The sequence below is a fragment of the Orcinus orca genome, chromosome 15, assembly GCF_937001465.1.
Source record: "Orcinus orca chromosome 15, mOrcOrc1.1, whole genome shotgun sequence".
NCBI lineage: Eukaryota > Metazoa > Chordata > Mammalia > Artiodactyla > Delphinidae > Orcinus > Orcinus orca.
The window spans coordinates 9,075,321-9,095,600 of record NC_064573.1 but is presented as its reverse complement, the minus strand read 5'-3'; positions in this window follow the sequence as shown (position 1 = coordinate 9,095,600).

Sequence of the window (20,280 nt, the reverse complement as noted above, 5' to 3'; positions counted from 1 at the left end):
TGAGGCTTTACAGAGATAAGTGATACATTTATTTTACACGTTGAGTTAAGGTGATTTTGAAAAGGAACCAGTGAGGATAGATGATAAACAATAGGGTATAATGATCCAGAGCTCAGTAAAAATGTCTGGGCCATTATCAGCACCCGTTATGCTATGGAATTATCGTCCCATGATAACTGAATCATGGAGTAGATGTTCTCATCTAGGAATAGTAGTCTGACAATGCAATCTTAAGGAAAAACCAACATTCGATGAATAGAAAGTAAAAAAAAGAAATTTGTAAAGTTGTGGCAAGAGAGAGAGAAAGAGGGTATCTCTGTTACATCTTCACTGGGTGGTGGGACTGTTAGGATGTTACTGACACGTCAGTAAGAGGACAGAAAGTGTAGGCATTCAAGCACTTTGACGGTGGAGATTAAATGATAATGAGACCAGTCAGCACCTAGAAGAAGATGTGGCGTGTGTGTGTGTGTATGTGTGAGATTCATTTTTTAAGGTTTGAAAGACTTCAGCATGTTTATATGTTTATTCAGAAAAGCCAGTAGGAATTAAAGGTAGATTCTATTGTATAATTTTAAAGATGAGGAAATTAATTGGTTTAGGAGGACTGAAGGGATTTCAAATATCAAATTATGAATTAAATACAGACATTTAGATAGGAGAGATACAGATGGTAAATGAGCACATGAAAAGATGTTAGACATCACTGTTCATAAAATAAATGCAAATTAAAACCACAATTATATATCACTACCCTCCTATTAGAATGGCTAATATATATATATATATAGAGAGAGAGAGAGAGAGAGAGACAGAGAGAGACAGAGACAGAGAGAGGAGAGAGACAGACAGAGAGAGACATCACAAAGTAGTGGTTATGGAACAACTGGAACTCTCTCACACATTGCTTCTGGGACAGCAAAAGCCACTTTGGGGGCAATAGTGGCAGTTTCTTATAAACTCATACATACACTTAAAATATGACCTGGCAATCTCACTTCTAAGTGTTTACCCCAAAGAAATCAACACTTATGCCCACACCTGTATGTGAATGTCAGCAGCACATGGAAACATAATACTCCGACAATGGAAACAAGGGAAAGACCAGCAACTGATGAATAAATAAATAAAACTTGGTAAATCCATAAAATGGAATTGTTCTCAGCAAACAAAAAGGAATAAACTACTGATATATGGAACAACATAGAAACACCTCAAAAATATTTTGCAAGTGAAAGACAGGCACCCTCTGATTTCATTTACACAGACGTAAATCATACTGGGGACTGCCACAGTTGGGCTAGGGGTGGAGGACTGATTGCAAAGGACACAAGGGAATTTTTGGGATGATGGAAATGTTCTATATTTGCTTGTAGTTATGATTCCATGATCGTATACATTTGTCAAAACTCAATGAACTGTACACCTAAACAGTATAAATTTTACTGAGTGTAAATTATATCCCAAAGAAAGTAATTGATTATATTGGGTTAAATAGACATGAACATGCTTGTATATATTTAGATTCTTTTTTAAAATATTTTTTCAGCTAGTTTTATTGAGATAAAATTGACATATAACATTGTATAAGTTGAAGGTGTACAGTGTAATGATTTGACTTACATACATCATGAAATGATGACCACAGTAAGTGTAGTGAACAGCCATAATCTCATATAGATACAATATCAAAGAACAAGGAAAAAATCTGTTTTTTCCTTGTGATGAGAACTCTTAGGATTTACTCTTTTAACTTTTATATATAATATAAAGCAGTGTTAATTATACCAATTATGTTGTAGCTTACATCCTTAGTATTTATCTTATAATTTTAAGTCTGTGCCTTTTGACCACCCTCATCCAATTACCCCTCCCCTCACCCCCTGCCTCTGGTAAACACAAATTTGATCTCTTTTACTATAAGTTTGTTTGTTTGGGCTTGGAGTTGGGGGGTTCAATTGACCTACAGCAGTATGTTAGTTCCTGGTGCACAACATAGTGATTCGGTATTTCAGTACATTACAAAACGATGATAGATTTTATCAAAACTAAAACCAAGTCATATGTGAAGAAACTATTTGGGCACAGGAACAAGTTAATGGGTGCATTAAATTTTTATTCAACGTCTTCATCCAACTATCGTGGAAATCATCAAGCAACAACAGAAATGATAAAAATTCATAATTATTAGTGTTATTAGTTTTTAACCCATTGTTACAAAAGACGGAAACTCAGACACACTCATTTATAGACTCATTTCTGTGGATAACTGGCCTGCCTTTATTGAAACACAAGATCAATGAGCACAACATGTATGTCTTTGTTATAGTAATCTTTTGCAATATGAAATTTTTTGCTGTCAATCTTTCAGAAGATTCTTTTGGTCTGTTTATCTGCATGTTCAAATATGCAAACATTGATGCTCATAAAAATAAATGTTCACTGTCTACCTTTGTCACTTTATTTCTTAGACAGTTAAGTATCTTAAACAGTATTTATCTTTGTAGGCTGTTCAGTTTTATAGCTGAGGAGATAGTTTCTATACGTTAAGAAAGGGTGAGACAGTGAATGTAATTTCCAGAGAAAAAGGAACTAAGTATGTACACGTGAAATTCATGGCACAATTTTTATCGTATGTATTTTCCTATTATCCATATTTACATCTTCACAGATAAGAGACAGTAACTCATACATATAATAACAAGATGATGAATTTTATTTTTCAAATGAGGTTTGTAATACTCTCAGCCTGAGAGAATCTCCATAGTTATCTGAGATGGCAATCTAGTTCCATATAAATGCAAATTAACATTGTTTGTCTCAGAAAGCCCTTGCATCTCAGATTAGTCATAAAAATTTAAATCACATTATGTCGGTACCAATTCCTCAATCTAAAACTCATTGGGAGATGGGTAGGAGAAATTCCTCTTTTCTTTTCTTTTTTTTTTGGTTAATAGTGACCATTTATTTTGAAGTGACACAAAACAGTTCAAATTGAAATCCTCAGGTTTAGAATCTTTATTTTTGAGAAGTAAAACATTTATTTGAGAGTAACCACCTTAATGCAAGGATTGGGGGGTGGAAGGAAAGAAAAGCTCTACTTTATAGAAGGATACCCAAAATGCAATAGCTCAAGCAAAATATCTTTTTTCCCCTCTCTCATAGAATAGTCTAGTTCTCTATCCAAACAAAGATGGATGAGTGAGCATGAAGTGTACAAGTGAATGAAAAAGATGGCATCAGCACAGCCATTATTCCTGGAAAGAATGCGACGGCCAGTCAAGTCCCATGGTCACCTTTAATACTTTACTCAGGCTTATGCCCATGTTTCTATACTGTACTTTAAGACTGTCTTTTCTCTGTGGAAACACTTTTCTAAAAGTTGTTTAGCAAAACAAATAGAATAAGATTTATAAAATACCAGACATTTTTTAAATGGGGGGAAAAATGGAGGTTAGAAAGTAAAAGCACTTCTCAGATGGGTAAGACTAAGAATGGGTATTAAAATTAAAACCTATACTGGTGCCAGGCTATTTATATTTGACTTTGTTAAATTTTCTTAACTACGATATGGAGGGATGGTGATGATAACGGTGGTGATTATGATGATGGTGATGATGGTGGTGGTGATGATGGTGGTGATGATGGTGGTGGTACTGGTGGTGTTTTAATACTAAAAAGTTTAGAAAATAAATTCCATATTTGCCAATTAACTAAGATTTAAAAGTTAAACATCTGGCTATTTTTGAAACGGATGTTCAACTCCAAGCTTATGATTCTAAACTCTTTTTTCTATTTTTCTCTAAGTAAAAAGAAATTAGTTTATATTTAAGAAGCAATCTGAGTCTAACAGTGAAAAAATCTCAATACCCAGGGAGACTTCATATCACCGTGGTTAAATCTACTTTGGAATAAAATTTAAATAATTTAGCAGAACTTCCCAAACCACAGAAATGAGATTTTCAGTGGCTCATGATGGTTTTGGGCATTTAATATGATCTCATACTTCTCCAAAGTGTTTGATTACAGTAGCCCAAAGACCACAGCATATGGGAAACAGATATGAAGGCTCTAGCACAACTACTATTTAATCCAATTTCCCTTCTGAAATACAAATTACTAAAGCATATTGTGACATTTAAAAAGCACTAAATCGCCACATGCCCCAGAGCAACTAGGCCCATGCGCCACAACTACTGAGGGAAAAAAAAAGCACTAAATTGGGGACCTTCAAGATGGTGGAGGAGTAAGCTGTGGAGATCACCTTCCTCCCCACAGATACATCAGAAATACAGCTACACGTGGAACAACTCCTACAGAACACCCACTGAACGCTGGGAGAAGACCTCAGACCTCCCAAAAGGCAAGAAACCCCCCACGTACCTGGGTAGGGCAAAATAAAAAAGAATAAACAGACGAAAGAATAGGGACGGGACCTGCACCAGTGGGAGGGAGCTGTGAAGGAGGAAAGGTTTCAACACACTAGGAAGCCCCTTCGCGGGCGGAGACTGCGGGTGGCGCAGGGGGGAGCTTCGGAGCCGCGGAGGAGAGCACAACAACAGGGGTGCAGGGGACAAACAGGGGAGATTCCCGCACAGAGGGTCGGTGCCGACCAGCACTCACCAGCCCGAGAGGCTTGTCTGCTCACCCGCCGGGGCGGGCGGGGCTGGGAGCTGAGGCTCGGGCTTCGGTTGGAGCGCAGGGAGAGGACTGGGGTTGGCGGCGTGAACACAGCCTTCAGGGGGTTAGTGCGCCACGGCTGGCCAGGAGGGAGTCCGGGGAAAAGTCTGGAGCTGCCGAAGAGGCAAGAGACTTTTTCTTACCTCTTTGTTTCCTGGTGCGCGAGGAGAGGGGATTCAGAGCGCCGCTTAAAGGAGCTCCAGAGACGGACGCGAGCCGCGGCTAAAAGCGCGGACCCCAGAGACAGACATGAGACGCTAAGGCCGCTGCTGCCGCCACCAGGAAGCCTGTGTGCGAGCACAGGTCACTCTCCACACCTCCCCTCCCGGGAGCCGGTGCAGCCTGCCACTGCCAGGGTCCCGTGACCCTGGAACAACTTCCCCAGGAGGACGCACGGCACGCCTCAGGCTGGTGCAACGTCACGCACGGCGCGCCTGGTGCAACGTCACGCCGGCCTCTGCCGCCGCAGGCCCGCCCCGCACTCCGTGCCCCTCCCTCCCCCCCGGCCTGAGTGAGCCGGAGCCCCCGAATCAGCGGCTCCTTTAACCCCGTCCTGCTGAGCGAAGAACAGACGCCCTCAGGCGACCTACACGCAGAGGCGGGGCCAAATCCAAAGCTGAACCCCGCGAGCTGTGCTAACAAAGAAGAGAAAGAGAAATCTCTCCCAGCAGCCTCAGGAGCAGCGGGTTTAAATCTCCACAGTCAACTTGATATACCTGCATCTGTGGAATACCTGAATAGACAGCAAATCATCCCAAAATTGAGGAGGTGGACTTTGGGAACAAATGTAGACTTGGGGTTCGCTGTTTGCGACTGACATGTTTCTGATTTTAGGTTTATTTTAGTATAGTTTTTAGCACTTGTGATCATTGGTGGATTAGTTTATTGGTTTGGTTGCTCTCTTATTTTAATATTATTACTTTTGTTTTTTAATTTTAATAATTAAAAAATTTTTTTTATCTATTTACTTCTTTTTCTCCACCCTTTTCTTCTGAGCCATGTGGCTGACAGGGTCCTGGTGCTCTGGCCTGGTGTCAGACCTGAGCCTCTGAGGTGGGAGAGCCAAGCTCAGGACATTGGTCCACCAGAGACCTCCTGGCACCACGTAATATCCAATTGGTGAGAGCTCTCCCACAGATCTCTGTCTGAACACTAAGACCCGGCTCCACTCAACGACCAGAAAGCTACAGTGCTGGACACCCTATGCCAAACAACTAGCAGGACAGGAACACAGCCCCACCCATTAGCAGAGAGGCTGCCTAAAATCATAATAAGGTTACAGACACCCCAAAACACACCACTGGACACAGTCCTGCCTGGCAGAAAGACGAAATCCAGCCTCATCCACCAGAACACAGGCACCAGTTCCCTCCCCTCCCCTCCACACAGACAACAAGAACAACAGGAACTATGAACCTGCAGCCTGCAAAAAGGAGACCCCCAAACACAGTAAGGTAAGCAAAATGAGAAGAAAGAGAAATATGCAGCAGATGAAGGAGCAAGGTAAAAACCCACCAGACCAAACAAATGAAGAGGAAATAGGCAGTCTACCTGAAAAAGAATTCAGAGTAATGATGGTAAAGATGATACAAAATCTTGGAAACAGAATAGAGAAAATACAAGAAACGTTTAACAAGGACCTAGAAGAACTAAAGAGGAAACAAACAATGATGAACAACACAATAAATGAAATTAAAAATTCTCTACAAGGAATCAATAGCAGAATAACTGAGGCAGAAAAACGGATGAGTGACCTGGAAGATAAAATACTGGAAATAACTACTACAGAGCAGAATAAAGAAAAAAGAATAAAAAGAATTGAGGACAGTCTCAGATACTTCTGGGACAACATTAAACACACCAACATTCGAATTATAGGGGTTCCAGAAGAAGAAGAGCGAAATAAAGGGTCTGAGAAAATATTTTAAGAGATTATAGTTGAAAACTTCCCTAACATGGGAAGGAAATAGTCAATCAAGTCCAGGAGGCACAGTGAGTCCCATACAGGATAAATCCAAGGAGAAACATGACAAGACACATATTAATCAAACTATCAGAAATCAAATACAAAGAAAAACTATTAAAAGCAGCAAGGGAAAAGCAACTAACATAAAAGGGAATCCCCATAGGGTTAACAGCTAATCTTTCAGCAGAAACTCTGCAAGCCAGAAGGGAGTGACAGGACATATTTAAAGGGATGAAAGGGAAAAGCCTACAACCAAGATTACTCTACACAGGAAGGATCTCATTCAGATTTGACAGAGAAATTAAAACCTTTACAGACAAGCAAAAGCTAGGAGAATTCAGCACCACCAAACCAGCTTTACAACAAATGCTAAAGGAACTTCTCTAGGCAGGAAACACAAGAGAAGGAAAAGACCTACAAAAACAAACCCAAAACAATTAAGAAAATGGTAACAGGAACATACATATCAATAATTACCTAAAATGTAAATAGATTAAATGTTCCAACCAAAAGACATAGACTGGCTTTGGATACAAAAGCCAGTGGATACAAAAACAAGACCCATATATATGCTGTCTACCAGAGACCCACTTCAGACCTAGGGACACATGCAGACTGAAAGAGAGGGGATGGAAAAAGATATTCCATGCAAATGGAAATCAAAAGAAAGCTGGAGTAGTAATTCTCATATCAGACAAAATAAACTTTAAAATAAACACTATTACAAGAGACAAAGAAGGACCCTACATAATGATCAAGGGATCAATCCAAGAAGATATAACAACTGTAAATATTTATGCACCCAACATAGGAGCACCTCAATACATAGGTAAATGCTAACAGCCATAAAATGGGAAATTGACAGTTACACATTAATAGTAGCGGAATTTAACACCCCATTTCCATCAATGGACAGAACCAAAATGAAAATAAATAAGGAAACATAAGCTTTAAATGACACATTAAACAAGATGGATTTAATTGATACTTATAGGACATTCCATCCAAAAACATGATAATACATTTTCTTCTCAAGTGCTCATGGAACATTCCCCCCGACAGATCATATCTTGGGTCACAAATCAAGCCTTGCTAAATTTAACAGATAAACAATGTTCTTGGATTGGAAGAATCAACGTTGTGAAAATGACTATATTACCCAGAGCAATCTACATATTCAGTGCAATAGCTATCAAATTACCAATGGCATTTTTCACAGAACTAGAACAAAAAATTTCACAATTTGCATGGAAACACAAAAGACCCTGAAGAGCCAAAGCCATCTTGAGAAAGGAAAACAGAGCTGGAGGAATCAGGCACCCTGACTTCAGACTATACTACAAAGCAACAGTAATCATGACAGTATGGTACTGGTACAAAAACAGAAATATAGATCAATGGAACAGGATAGAAAGCCCAGAGATAAACCAATGAACATATTGTCAACTTATCTTTGATAAAGGAGGCAAGAATATATAATGGAGAAAAGACAGCCTCTTCAATAAGTGGTGCTGGGAAAACTGGACAGCTACATGTAAAAAATGAAATTAGACCACTCCCTAACACCATACACAAAAATAAACTCAAAATGGATTAAAGACCGAAATGTAAGGTGAGATACTATAAAACTCTTAGAGGAAAACATAGGAATAACACTCATTGACATAAATCACAGCAAGATCCTTTTTGACCCACCTCCTAGAGAAATGAAAATAAAAACAAAAGTAAACAAATGGGACCTAATGAAACTTAAAACCTTTTGCACAGAAAATGAAACCATAAATAAGATGAAAAGAGAACCCTCAGAACGGGAGAAAATTTTTGCAAACGAAGCAGCTGACAAAGGATTAATCTCCAAAATATACAATCAGCTCATGCACCCCAATATCAAAAAAAGAAACAACCCAATCCAAAAATGCACAGAAGATCTAAATAAACACTTCTCCAAAGAAGATATACAGCTTGCCAACAAACATGTGAAAGGAAGCTCAACATCACTAATCATTAGAGAAATTCAAATCAAAACTACGATGAGGTATCACCTCACACTAGTCAGAATGGCCATCATCAAAAAATCTACAAACAATAAATGCTGGTGAGGGTGTGGAGAAAAGGGAACCCTCTTACACTGTTGGTGGGAATGTAAATTGATACAGCCACTCTGGAGAACAGTATGGAGGTTCCTTAAAAAACTAAAAATAGAACTACCATACAACCCAGCAATCCCACTACTGGGCATATACCCTGAGAAAACCATAATTCAAAAACAGTCATGTACCACAATTTTCATGGTAGCTCTATTTACAATAGCCAGGTATGGAAGCAACCTAAGTGTCCATCGACAGCTGAATGGATAAAGAAGATGTGGCACATATATAATGGAATATTACTCAGCCATAAAAAGAACTGAAATTGAGTTATTTGTAGTGAGGTGGATAGACCGAGAGTCTGTCATACAGAGTGAAGTAAGTCAGAAAGAGAAAAACAAATGCCATAAGCTAACACATAGAAATGGAATTAAAAAAAAATGGTTCTGACAAACCTGGGGGCAGGACAGGAATAAAGACGCAGACGTAGAGAATCGACTTGAGGGCACGGGGAGGGGGAAGGGTAAGTTGGGATGAAGTGAGAGAGTGGCATGGACCTATATACACTACCAAGTGTAAAATAGATAGCTAGTGGGAAGCAGCTGCATAGCACAGGGAGATCAGCTCGGTGCTTTGTGACCACCTAGAGGGGTGGGATAGGGAGGGTGGGAGGGAGATGCAAGAGGGAGGAGATATGGGGATATATGTATATGTATAGCTGACTCAGTTTGTTATAAAGTAGAAACTAACACACCATTGCAAAGAAATTATATCCCAATAAAGAGGTCAAAAAAAGAAAAAAACATAATGGAAAAGAACATGAAAAAGAATGTATATGTATATATAACAATCACTTTGCTGTACATTAGAAATTAACATAATATTGTAAATCAGCTGTAATTCAATAAAATATTTTTTTTAAAAAAAGAGAAAAAAGTAAAAATAAAATAAAAGTAAAAGCCACTAAATCTCTACCCTTCAAGTCCATGGACTCCTTAAATCTGGCCCAGTTGACTCCCTCTACTGCTTTTCTGCTAGCAAATGATTTAGTTCCATAAATTGAGGCAGTATGTATTGTAGGTTTGACAAATCAACCCGAAATCATTGTCCTCGTTCATTGTTCTCTGCAGAGAAATGGATGCAATCACAGAAGAATGAAGAAGATCCTTCAGTTTGTGCCTGCCACCCTCCCACATATACACACACCCACACATCCTGGGAAGAAAAAGAAGTCCAGCAGCCTTGTAAGTACATTGTCTACTTACAGAAGATAAATATGTGATAGTGCTCAAGCTATACAATTTTAGGAAAAATGAGAGACATTGAGAGCCCATGAAATGTTTGCTACTATATTTGGTCTGCCCTACTCCCTCTTGCCATTTTATATGTATGGAAGTAGTTTTCAAGGTAAAGACCAAAAGCCAAGGGACTAATGTGGATATAATTGCTGTTCAGCTCTGGTCAATTTAGCTACGTTTGTGATGGATCAAGCATCCTTTCAAGAGAGATTCTGGTTACAAAGACATATTTTTGTTTATAGTGACTACTTGCAGAGCACGAATGATTATACACTTGAGGTACAATGTCCTGGAAATTTTCTCTGGTAAGTGAAATGTGTTAAGAAATATAGTAAATACATCTTGATTTCCTCTATTCAAAAAAAAAAAAAAAAATCGAGTGACTTTAAAAACAGGTAAATCAAGGAGACTGTGTGAAAAATGAAGAGGCCAATCCTTCTTAACCTGCCATCGCCCTGATTCCCGAGTTGGAAAAGTAGACAATGTTGTCGTCTCCTTCACATTCATCAACTCTCATCATGGCTCTGTCTCTAAGCCTCAGAATCTTAAAGACCAGAGATGCCTCAAATTTATCTTTGCCTTTCCATTCTGACAAATGCAATTCTCCTTTTTTACCTTGGCACCCTAACTGATCTTCTCTTTCGCTCTTTTCAAATTGACCCCCTGCATACTTGGCATACTCATATCTAAAATGTGTATTATACTCTGTCCCATTTCTCTCTTTTAAAGAAACAAATAAGTAAATAAATACCTTTCAATGAAACCTCGCATGAGCAGGACAAAGGCTGAGCTGATACCGGACAGCACGCGGCCACAGCAATGATCCACATTCCCTCTTTCCACCACCACCCCTGGCTCACTGAACACGGCAGCACTCCGGAACGACGGGTGGTCCACATGCCATGCTATCCCAAGGCTCCTAGTGGTTCTTACAGTTGATTGTTACTGACTTTCTGAGTTTGGAGGGGGCTGTGATAAGCCATACTTACATAACCAGGAGGAGGAGACTGTGCTGGCGAGATTGGGTTTGGGACCTAAAATTGTTGACATGAAAGTTTATTCTTTTCAAGATCTCTGGAACTACTTATGCTTATGTCAGAATAAATGACCTCTGCACTCCCATTGTCTTGACTCCCTTTTCAAAATCTGCACCTAACAAGAAGGGAGGAGAATGTGTTTCACTTAGGTTGCAGAATCTCCTTTTCCAATTTTCTTTGGGTCCATGCTTTGGGCTCAGACCTTGAGCAGTGAAAACCCATACTCCCCACATGGCTGGGTGGGTGGTTAGAATATAATGGTTCGTTTTCCTACTGGGGGAAGTATATGAATGATCTCTTCTTCTTTCTTATGTAGGTACATTAGCATCAAGTTTCTTATATTGGTAAATAAATACATAAATATACGACAAGATAGTTTTCTATTCCTCCCACATCATTTCTCTTCCCTTCAGAGTAACCTTCCTTGTAGAGTAGACTTAACTGGTCTCTATCAAAATTTTCATTATTCTTTTATTTGAAATAATCACTGAATGATTAAATGTACCTAAAATTATGGAGGAAAAATTGGATACATCTATGCATTCACTTGTGTTACCTTCGTGTAACACATTACAGGAACACATTAGTCAACCGCTTACAAAGTAAATGATGATATAGACAAACAGAGAAAGGGTAACCCTACTAACTTTTCTTGTCAGTCCTACCTTATTCATCAGTAAGCCAAAGGTAGAGAATGTCCATAGAATGTGCATATTTCAAGATGTCAGATAAAAATAGTGATGTTACTTTTGTGCAGTGTTTACACTGTTCTGGGAAGTGTGAAACACATATGCAAGCCACAAGCCTCAAAACACAAATTGTACAATTTTGGTTGAGTCTGTGTGCTAGTTAAATGTTCATTTTTGCACTTGACACTATTCTTGTTCAATATAAAGATGAACATAAAAAATTTAGATTAATCATTTAAAAATTTTAAGTGTAAATGAATAAAATAGCAAATGCAAAGAAATGCCATGACTAACAAAGAGAAACAGTGCAGAAAAAAAGGGGGAAAAATCTTTATTTCTTAGAATCTTAGTAGCACCTTTCCATGTTTTTTGAACAAAAGCACCACAGTTTAATTTTGCACTGGGCCTCACAAATTACAGAGATGGCTTTGCCTCCAGTCTCTCCTTGGGGGACAATTTCAGATTCTTTTAAAGACAGAGAGAACTAATTCTAATTTCCAAGTTTATTGAAAATATGGAATAGGACTATAGCAATAGAGAACATTATCCTGAAGCTATAAATAAACAGAGTATTGGCTACCATGTGTTGAGTTCACTTCACTATTTGGATAATGTAAAATTGGTCTTGTCTGCCAAATTGAATTAGAAATTGTTGATTATCTAAATATAATGATGAGTTTAAATTGATTATTCAAATGATGCTAAGAATATATAACATAGTAAAAATCAATTCCAAATAATAAGTTATGGCAGAATTAAATAATTCAAACCAAATGATTCAAATCAAGTGTGATTTTTGCCATTAGTATTATTTACAGATTAAATGATACTTCTTTTAACATATGATAAGAATGGGAATAATTATCTTACAGTTATATATATATCATATACCATGCATAGACAAATGAATATCTATATTAAATGTTTGTATTATAGTTTTTTTAAATTTTATATAATTTAGTATATGCAATAAAATATCAATGTAATGACTTTTACCCTGACTCTAGTTGTGAATTTTTGAGAAGAAAAATATCCAAGGAATCAATTAAGTTCCACATTTTGTGCATGAGGAAATTAAAGGACAGAATTGTTGAATGACGTGGTATCATGGAGTTGCTAGGAACTGGGACTAGAAACCAATTATCAGCTCTGGAGAAAGAAGCACTATTTCATGCTGTTCTCCTTAGAAAAGCTTTTGGAAAGAATTGAAATTCAATATAGATTTTGAGTGTCTCCACTTTTGGTGTCTTAAAGGTTATGAGATTAGATGCTGGCTAAGAATAAGGATCAATAGAGCTTACAGCCTGTATAACAGGAAATAAATAATGGGGAACTAGTGAACACTGGCTTCGCTGAGAATGTATCTGCTCATATTTTATGCATCCTCAGTTGTGCTTACATAGAGATGAGCAAAAAGATAAACACCAAGATTAAGAATATCAGACCGGACAGTAGTATGCTAACTCTATGCTCTGCAAATAGGGTTTGAGAAGCTAGAGCCAGTGCCCTCATGGAAGCACCTCCTTAAATCAAGGGCACAACAGGTAATCAAACTATCAACATTATGTGTATCTGAAAAATCTACTTATAAATTCAGAGGAAAGAGATACATTAATGGAATTGACTTTAAAAATAATAAGGAATAACCAGAATGTTTGAATCTTGGAGTTTTCTATGTTACCAAATTTAACTGAGTTCATTGGAAATATTTTTGAAATATTTCCCTCATATTTGGGTACTCATAGAAGTAAAAGTCTCATTTACAAGGTAGTTACTAGTTAGATATATACCAAAATAAGTGCAAATATGTGTTATCCATCTATATATATATAATGTGTAAGTGTTTAAGTGTATATATATGAATAAAACGGTGATAGTTGCTATGAAGAGAAGCAGTAGAGTGGAAGCTGGGAACAACAGAATATGGCTAGTTTAGGAGCTCAAAGGTGACTGCCTTGGGGAAGTTATATTTGAGATTTAAAGAAGAATGGGTGTTTCCTGCACAAGGAAGGAGAAAGGGTATTTGAGACAGGTGAGCAGTATGTGGTGGGAGCTTTCTATTTCAAAGAACTGAAAGAGTGCAAATGTGACCGTTGTGGAGAGAATAGAGTATGTTCCACACAAGATGAAGCTGGAAAGAAAGGCAATGACCAAAAGTACATACCCAAAGAGACACGTGGAGGATTTTGATTTTTACTCTAAAAGTAGTGGAAAGTCATTGAACAGCTTTAAGAAAGAGAATGACATCGTCGTATCTGTATTTAGAAGGCCCTACTCTGGCTGTATCATGGAGAAAGATTACACCAGAACAAGAAGGAGGTGGAAAATTCAGCTAAGAGGAGATCTGTAACTTGACCTTGGGATGCTTCAGGTGGGTTGGGAAAAAAGATTGACTCCAGAGATACTGAAGAGGAGAAATTAAGTCGATAATGTATTTATTACTGGAAGAAAAAAGTGTGGCATCAAGTATGGGTGCTAGGGATGTGGCTTTTATAGACTTCTGGTTACGTTCAGAGATTTGGAATAATGGGAAAAGAAGAATTGTGGGGGAAGATAATGAGTTTAATATTTGAGATATTTGGGGACACATTTCAGGTATGTAACTGGGTATGTTAATTAGACAGTATATATACCAGTCCTGGGTTTACTGAAGAATTTGGAATTCATGGTCATATATATTTTAACTGAGGTTGTGAATATGAATGAGATTGTTTAGGGAAAATAAGAAGAAAAATGTAGTCAGGACCAAGTCCAGAGAACTCCAAGATATAATACCTACATGGAAGAAAATGAAATAAATTTGCCAAAAAAGGTGGAATAAACATGAGAGTATATTTAACCATAATAATAATAATTATTATTACTATTTCTGCTATTATAATTGTCATTATCTGTTGTTATGTAGCAACCAGAATAGTAGAGGGGAAAGATCAGGAAAGGTTGGTTTCAACAAGCATAAGAGAAGATTGTTTAAAAAATAGATAGACTGTCTTCTCAAAAATAAAATCAAATACATCCTAGACCTAAATGTAAAACTCAAAACTATAAAAATTTTAGAAGATAACATAGGAGAAAACCTGGATGACCTTGGGTATAGCAATGCATTTTTAGATACACCAAAGGCACAATCCAGGAAAGAAAGAATTTATAAGCTGGACTTCATTGAAATGTTTGAATCTTCTGCTCCACAAAAGGCAATGTCAAGAGAATGGGAAGACAAGCCACAGACTTGGAGAAAATATTTGCAAAAGATACACCTGATAAAGGATTATTATCCAAAATACAAAAGACTTCTTAAAACTCAGCAAGAAGAAAACAAACAACTCAAAGAATGGACCAAAGACCTTAACAGACACCTCACCAAAGAAGATAGATGATAAATAAGCATAGAAAAAGATTCTTCACATCAAAAGTCTTCAGGGAAATGCAAATTAAAATAATGAGATACCTCTACACACCAATTACAATGGCCAAAATCTGGAACATTGACAAGACCAAATGCTGCCAAGGATGTGGAGCCACAGGAACTCATTTATTGCTGGTGGGAATGCAAAATAGTACAGACACTTTGGAAGACAGCTGGCAGTTTCTTACAAAACAAAACATACTCATACCATTAGATCTAGCAACCATGCTCCTTGGTCTTTACCTAAATGGATTGAAAACTTATGTCCACATGAAAATCTGCACGTGAAGATTTATAGCAACTTTATTTATAATTGCCAAAACTTGGAGGCAACCCAGATGCCTTTTGCTTAAATGAACAAATTGTGGTACATTCAGACAATGGAATATTATTCAGCGCTAAAAGGAAATGAGCTATACAGACATGAAAAAAATATAGAGGAACCCTAAAAGCAAATTACTAAGTGAAAGAAGCCAATCTGAAAAGACTACATACTGTAAGATTCCTACTATATAACATTCTGGGCTAGGAGACATTTAGAAAGATCAGTGGTTGTCAATGCGTAGGGTTTGGGAGAGAGATATAGAGGCAGAGAAAAGAGGAGTTTTAGAGCAGTGAAAATACTCTGTATGACATTATAGGAAGGCATACATGTCATTATACATTTGTTCAACCCTACAGAATGTACAACACCAAGAGTGAACCACAGTGTAAACTATGGACTTTGGGTGAATATGATGTGTCTGTGTAGGTTCATCAATTATAACAAATATACCAACCTGGTGGGGGACGTTTATAATCTGGAGGTTGTGCATGTGTGAAGTGTATCAGAAATCTCTGTACCCTCCTCTCAATTTTCCTCTAAAATTAAAACTGCTCTAAAAAAAACCTTAAATATTAGATGGCCAATATTTTTGAATGCTACCATGAAGACAAGCAAGATGGCAGACACGATCCTGATATGAGCAAGGACCTAAGTAAGATTACAGATAAGGCCCTCAAACCATTTGCCTAAACAGTTAAGTGTTGTAGAGCAAGCTAATGAACAATTACAGAACCTATGTTTTATCTTCATAACTTGACAAATATACCTCTAAAAATAAATAAATAAATATACCTAACAGTGCGGTTTTTACATGACTGAAAGCTGCCAAAAGGGCAAAAATGATTGAAATTACTTCTTATTGCGCATGTTGAGGATTGCGTTGATGTGCCAATTTAGGTGAGCAATAAATAAAATATATACTTTAAAAAGAAATTCTGTATCTTTATTAAAGTATTTTACTGATTTCATTTTAGCAAAGGATATAATTATTCTGTTGTAAAGGTTTTCACATAATTCCTATTCTATTGATAGCAATGCCATATTAGACAATGTTTCTTGATTCACTGTCAGTCTCAGTTTTTGGGTTAATTTTAATTCCAGAGAAAATGTATTAATTACTAAGTGTTTATGAAATTTTTAAAACAATTTGATGTAGAAGTGAATCATCAATTTACATATTATATTCAGATATTGCAATGGATTGCACACAGAAAACTTTCATTATTAAGAAAATATTACAAAATAATTTCATGTCATAATACAAATCTATTATATAAATTTTGATTTTCACTCTCTTACAGCAATATCTAAATATACGTATTAAGTTAAATGCACATTTATTATTTCACAGCAATATGAATTATTCAATAAAACAAAATATTGTTCAGCTACCTCCTGCAAATATTGTGAAAACCCATTAATTTGTGGGTACTTCCAGAACCATGAATTGGAAACTGAAGAAAAGTAAAAGTTGCTCAGCAACACAAGAAATAGTACTTTTTATGCAATAAACTTTGAAGAACTTATGCTGAGACGAAAGACTTAGAAAATAAGTAATTTGTCATTTTTTTCACCTAAATGCTTCTACTGCTCAAGTGCTCTGCACAACATAGCAAAGAATGTATCTGATTTTGGCAACCACACAAAACATAACTCTCTCCTCCATTCTGACACAGTTGCTTTTCATTTAGAGAAGATAGGGCTGACAAACACCACAGGGATAAGAATGGATATTTATGGTTATAGCATTTCCTGTCCCACTGTGTTGGTTTTTGAATGAGAAAGGCATTTTCATGTTTTCAAAAATATTTGTCTTGAATTTATGTAATTATGATATGCAGGACTCTATAAGATGGGGCCCCAAGAGTGGTTCTGCAATTTGAGGACTGAGAATGTCCAGTAGATTTACCAACACTAGGATTTAAAATCTGTAGCAAAAATTCCTTCAGTAGAATGATGGAGATGAAACTCAGAGTTGAAGAGTGAGCAGAATATTGACTTTAAATGGAATACAACCTAAAAGTGGAGGGAGAGTTAATTGAAGGAATATGTGTTAGAGAAAGTAGACTTTACATTTTAAAAATGCAAAGTTTAAAGGACACTAAATTAGAGTGAATATGTGCTGGCTTCCACAATTATTTATTTGTTCGTTTGTTTCTGATATCTATCAAATATTTATATAGATTCTTCTCATTCACATGAAGCTTCTCATAAAAGTAGAAGGCAGAGGAAAATGTATTAAGGCCATAGTTTTACAATGTTTTATTCCATAAATTATTAATTTATGAGCTTATTTGGTGTAAGTTTGTGACTTTCAGGCAACCTGCCTGTCTCCAAACCAATGGAAATAATACAGAATATAACCATTAACATAAAATATTTATGGTCAGTGTCGGAGGTACTGACTGATTTGTATCATCCATAGTAACTCAAGTTGGAATGTTGATTGATTCCTGTGTTTAATGCTTATAGTAGAAATGCATTCAATCATTTTCTATGCATTGACTACTCACACATGTAGTGCCAAACACATAATTCAAGAGAAAGCTATTGCATATGCAGCCAAACAGTGTTATTAGTTTTACTAACTTAGAAGGATGTAACATGTTTTAGACAAACAGATTAATAAAGAAATAGAAAATAAAAACATATTGAGGCAAAATATGCTTACTTATAAATAGGAGGACTCTTAAAGCATAGTTGGTCCTGATTATAGGGCAAAATTTGAATCTGCTATGAGAATTTTCTCCATTTACAAATTTAACTGAAGAATTCTTAAATTATTTTTAGAAAGTTAAAATGTTTGGAAAAATATTTCCTTCTACATTTCTAATTTCCCAATTCAAATTATACAAATGTATGTTCTGACTTGATTTAACACATTTTCAAGTATTTTCAAAGGTACAGATGAATGAAGAAAAGGTTTTTTATTTAAAGAATACTGAATTTTTTTTTAATGGAAAATAAAATACGGTGGCAAGATTATACTTTCCTAGTAGTGAAGTAACCTGATACTATTTTGAAAAGTGAGAATATACACACACCACTATTAAAAAAAAATCTGGATTCCATAATATTGATACACTAAATCCTGAAGAACTTAACCCAATATAAAGCTTCTACCAAAACAATTAATAATTCATCCAAAGTATATACAGTGGTGGAATTACATTTGCTTAAACATTTACACTTAAACAGGTGTTGCTATCATTTAAAGAAGAGATCTATTAAAAATGGCATATCAAGCGTTCCGATTTCTCCCCATCCTCACTAACATTTGTTCTTTTCTGTTGTTGTGATGATTTGACAGCCATCCTAATATGTGTGAAGTGATATTTCATTGTGTTTAATTTACATTTTCCTAATGATTAGTGATGTTAAGCAACTTTTCATGTGCTTGTCAGGCATTTCTATATCATCTTTGGATAAATGTGTGCTCAAGTCCTTTGCTCAGTTTTGTTTTTGAGTAAACTGGCTAATTCTAAATTTTATTTCTTTTTTTTTTTATTGAGGTAACATTGTGGACTATTGGTAAGGATGTAAAATGATGCAGCCATCATGTAAAACAATTTTGCAGTTCAGCTTCAGTTTTGCAAGAGAAGAAAGTTGTGAAAATTGGTCATACAACAATGTGAATGTACTTAACACTACTGAACTGTACACTTAGAAAGAATTAAGATGGCGAATTTTATGTTATGTACTTTTTATCACAATAAAAAAAAATCATAAAATAAACACATTTGAAAAACATGGCAAACATCATGATGTAACAGCCTACAAGTTCATCTCTAAATTTTAGAACATGACAATAAGAATCAAAGAAAACCATACAGGTTCTATAACATATTTGGTAATATAAAAATTGCATGTAGGGTTTTCTACACAAAGAAAAGATGCATGTTTTGGACACTCATGGCATTTTCCTATCTATCTTGTTTAATCTGTACACTAACTCTGTGAGGTAGTCTTAAATTATTATCTTAATTGTATAAAAGAGAAACTGAATGTCAGGAAGATTTGTCCAACTTTACAGCTGAGTGAAATTTAAAATAGAAAAAAACCCAAATGAAAGTTTTTGCTATCGAAGTAACAGTTACTCACATTTCTCTGCAAAAGCAGAGTGGAAGAGTAGAGATTGGCAAGAGGACATTTTATGATTTTTTTCCCCAGACCCTTAAAAATCTATTTCAATTTATTTAAAGGCAATCCGACTTTCTGCTTTTCTTTTCCTCCTTTGAGGAATCATAAGAATTTTAAGAGAAGTCTGGAAAGTGACCATATTATTGAGCTTATTTACATCATCATTTAAATTTCAAGAAATGGTCAATCAAAAGATAATTTTTTCAGTTGTTATATCAATAGTCTATATAAAGCGATTTCCACAACTTCTCTAAGATACTTCAGCTATTAACTCTGTCAGTCTCATAAAATCTCACTTTCTTGACTAGTAAATTAATCTCTCTTCCTTCAGATGTATGTAATAATAGTTATTATATAAAATAATTATATTAATTTGCATGTAATGAGTCCATATTAAATGACTGCTTGAATTATTAACTGTATTAATCTTGTTATATTACATTTCCCATTTTATTAGTTACAAAATAAAAGTTTAGTATTACTCGAGGTAATATCTTATACATTCAACACTAGAAACTATAAAAATTATCTACACTATTCAGTGTGAGAGAAAATGATTAAGAAAATCTATATACAGTAAGCAGTGCTCTGTGTGAATTTGGAAATACAAGTAGATCTGTCTCAATTAATGCATATCTCCCTCAACTTGCTC